General features: G+C 29.5%; 1 long non-coding RNA gene across 1 annotated transcript; it reads right to left on the bottom strand.

Moving 5' to 3' along the window:
- Positions 1-581: 581 nt before the first annotated feature.
- Positions 582-2,427, bottom strand: LOC114275109 (uncharacterized). The gene is made up of 3 exons (XR_014331093.1): positions 2,016-2,427; positions 1,686-1,830; positions 582-865 (listed from the first exon to the last, which is right to left on the bottom strand). It is a non-coding gene; the product is annotated as an uncharacterized LOC114275109 (long non-coding RNA).
- Positions 2,428-4,100: the final 1,673 nt, after the last annotated feature.

The raw sequence follows: 4,100 nt of genomic DNA, 5'->3' as shown, positions 1-4,100 counted from the left end.
ATTTCTTGTCAAACAAGTGCTAAGATTCGGTGCTGTGGAGCCTCAAAACGGTGATTCAAATCGTTTATGCCATAAATATTGAAGAGAAAAATATATATAATTTGATCAGAAATTAATAGGCATGATAATTAATTGTATTTTGTTTTATAAAATTGACGGTAAATATGATTTTAAACTAAAATCATTCGTTTTATAAAATAAAAATACGATAAGTTAATATATTTATATTTATCGATTAACGTAACTTTTTGCATGTTTATTATTCTCTTCGAGACTTACAAAATGAACGGTTTAAATCACTGTTATTTTGCCCCAAGGCCCACAAAATATAATCTTCATGGTTATGGAGAAAATGGAGTCTTGAAAGGAACTGCTCTCATTCTAATTGGCTCAATTTTGCCATTTGATTTAATGGACAATGCACATGAGAGCCGCCAGCCAGTAAGCTTATTTTTACAAACAAAATGGTTAATTGGTCCATATTCGTGTCAAACTCAGTGAATTCAGCTCACTCAAAAATGTCAAACTAGTTGTTCCTATACACATCACACAATAATATCATCTAAGTTACTGCTATGAAATGACGCAATCCAAGGTAGCCAAGCACAAGCACAGAGAGATGGCCACTTCCACATATAAAAATAATAGAAGACAATTTTAAGTTACGGAGATAAAATTGGTCATACAAAAAACCAGAGAAATCGAAACAACCATACTAATAAATAGATTGCAACATCCATAAGTTTCAGTCCCTAGTACAAACACACGCATATGGGCTCCTTATGTTCCTGCCTCCAACACCAAACTATGACTTATATTTGATCAATCAATCCCCATTTCTCAGCGGCAACACAGAGCATTCAAACTGCCAAAAAGAAAAAACAATATATAGAGAAGATGATATCCATCAGTTTAATGATTTCCACTGTCAGAATCATCATGAGTTGTAGACACAATATAATAAAGCTATTTGGCCATTAACTCACAAGACTTGATACTCACTTCTCAGCTTCTGCTTGTCCTTGTTTTCTGTTTTTTTTTTTTTTTTTTTTTTTTTGTTTGATTGACACTACAAAATGCACTAAAAATGGTGTACTAGGGAGGATCTACACTAGGACTTTTTACTTACAATTTGTTTGTGTGGTAGGGATTAAATGAGTATAGTGTGTGGTCTATATATCGAATGAAAATAGTCCTGAATTAATATTTACAGGTAAAATGGATAATCTATACCCGTGAAGTGTAAAACAGAGGTAATGATTAAATAAGATATAAGAAAGTGAGTTACATTAGATATTCTAAAATATTGCCATATAATTTGGTTTGAAAAATGAATATAACTTTTGGGATAGATTTTTTTTTTTCCTCATTATTGGCTTCCTTAGGATGGTTGTTGAATTTTATTATGATATTATAACTAATTTGGTACAAATTAAATTAAAAAAAGAAATACTTTTGATTCAAACTCATCATATGACATGGTGAATCCGATTGATTGCAAACTATGATAATTAATTGTTTGTATTAGATGATATATATACATATGACAATAATTTCCAACCAAATTTCCCCATCTAACAACCCATATCATGTATGCCAATAACCCCAGATATGATCACAAGAAGGACAAGTAGATTTTAGCAGAGAGAGAGAGAGAGAGAGAGAGAGAGAGAGAGAATACATACCAGCCTTTGAGGAAAGCAGAGCAGCCAGTTTCCTCTTGCTCGTGGTGGTGGTGCACAACTTCTGGTGGAGGAGGGTGGCTGCTTGGGGGGACAGGTGGTGGAGGGTGGCCGTGAACGGCAGGTGGAGGCGGCGGCGGTGCATGCTCTGAAATCAAAAAGCACAGATCATGGCAGAAATCAATCAATTTTTTTTCCCCGTATTAAACACACCAAAATTGAAGAATTGCAAAGCAGTGATTGATTGTGCAGAGTGATCGATCTTCTTCTAATTATATCTAATTAGGTTTGGGGGAATGAATTGAGTGATGAATCGATCGATCGAATATTTGCCTGGTGGATGAGGTGGGCCTTCATGGCCAGTGTGAAAAGCTTGACTCATTGCTTGATTGCTTTCTCTCTAGTTCAACCCTCCTCGTCCTCTGTCTGATGCTCTGGTTCAGAGTACTTGGGAAGTCAATAGTCTCGATTGAAAGTCTCTGAGGGGCTCAATTATAGCATATTATAGTAGTAGTACTCGTAATCACCAACAACAGAGTAAAAGTAACATGTTATTATTATATCTATGTATATATATATATATATATGTATGTGTGTCCATATATCTATAAATGTCTGCGGTTGGATCTTAATAAATGTCGATTACTAAGTTGCACCTACCACCGCGTCTGGGTATTTTTTCTTGCGGGTATTCTTGAGTAAAACCATTTTATAAAAAGTTAACAGGAGATTGAACAATGATTACTAAGTTTTGTTTTTGATTTTTCGAGACCAACTTTTAACGACTGGCTTTATGACGGTAGAAATTACCTCTTAAATATCTTTTGTAATAAAATTTTCACTTTTAAAGATCAAAAAAATTTAATCTCTAAAACTCTTATATGTTGTAGTGTTTCAATAATATTTTGTAACTTATTTACTATTTTTTTTTTGTTTTTCGAATCATATAATTATTTAGCAATTTGTTATTAATTAGACATACAATCAATAATAATATAATAATAAAATATTATTTTTCACTTAATTGGATTTTTTTTTATTATGTATATTCATATAATAGAAATCACAAAATCAACTACTTTTAAAAAGTAGTAAAATTACCGTGGGCTATTTTGAAAAGTTGGCTTTTAGTCATTTTTTTTGGTTTGTAGCAAAAGTTAAAAGTTGGCTTTTTTGTCTTTTTTTTCATTTGAGAAGTTGGTTTTTAGCTAACGGTGAAATTACAATTTTACCCTCATGAGTCAAAATGTGTTACATCGGTGAAGTTGTAAATATTTTAAATAAATGGGTGTAGTTTGATAATTTTATTATGATTTGACATCATAAATAAATATTAATAAAAAAAGTCAAAAGTCACTTTTTACCAACTTTTCAAATTATTTGTCTAAAAAAATTAAAAGTTAATTAAAAGTCAAAAAATTACTTTTTACCATCTTCCTAAAATAAGCCCGTATCACATAAAAAGGAAAAAAAATCATAAGAAAAGTATTTGATGAAGTAATTTGATGTTATTATATAACGGTAGTGAGGGAGTGAGAGAGAGACCACCTGCCTCACGTGTCGCTGCTCCCAGCACTATGATTGTCAGTGGCAGGGTCCCAGTCGTAAAGCGTGAAGCACGCTGTTCTTATGAAAGGAGATGCCACGTACAATGAGATCCCAATGTCCATTTTATTCCAACCCAATCCTTCGGCGTCGTCTGACAAGTAATTATTTTAGTAAAAAAATTAAGAAGTTAATATTTTATATTAAAAAGTTAAAAATTTTATTTTTTTGTTATTTTTTACACATTTTTTTTTGTAAAGAATCAAAAAGTCATCTCAAATATACTAATTTTTTTTACATCACATTTTAGTCAAAAAATCAAAAAATTACTTAAAAAAATATGTTTCCAAACGAGGCTTTAGTCCTGGTTTGCAATTTTGTCTTTTAGTTTAAAAATTAATAATTTATATAAAGAAAAATTCTTTATATTTTTTACTTATCTTTTTATAAAAAATTAAAAAATCACCATAAACGTATTCACCTTGCTTGTTTCTATTTTTTAAAAAATACTTTTCAGAAAATTTTACTTTCTTATTTTTCGTATTTTTTTATTTTTACTGAATTTTTTTTAATATTTTAAGTAATTTTTTTACTTTTTAGACACATCTAACATAAATACACCTAAAAAGTAAAAAAATTGTAAAAAAAATATTTTAAAAATTCACTAAATACCAAAAATATAAAAAAAAAATACAACAATTCAATACATATTTTGTATTTTTATGTATTTATTAATTTTTTAAAATATTTTTTTCACAAATTTTTTAATTTTTAGATATATCTAAGTAAGGTGCATCTAAAAATGTAAAAAAAAATGTTTAAAATTTTAAAAATATTCACTAAAAACAAAAAAATATAAAAACAAAAAAACTT

Source organism: Camellia sinensis, chromosome 5 (genome assembly GCF_055761805.1).
Source record: "Camellia sinensis isolate YWXY chromosome 5, ASM5576180v1, whole genome shotgun sequence".
Lineage (NCBI taxonomy): Eukaryota > Viridiplantae > Streptophyta > Magnoliopsida > Ericales > Theaceae > Camellia > Camellia sinensis.
This window is presented reverse-complemented; position numbering and strand designations above follow the sequence as displayed.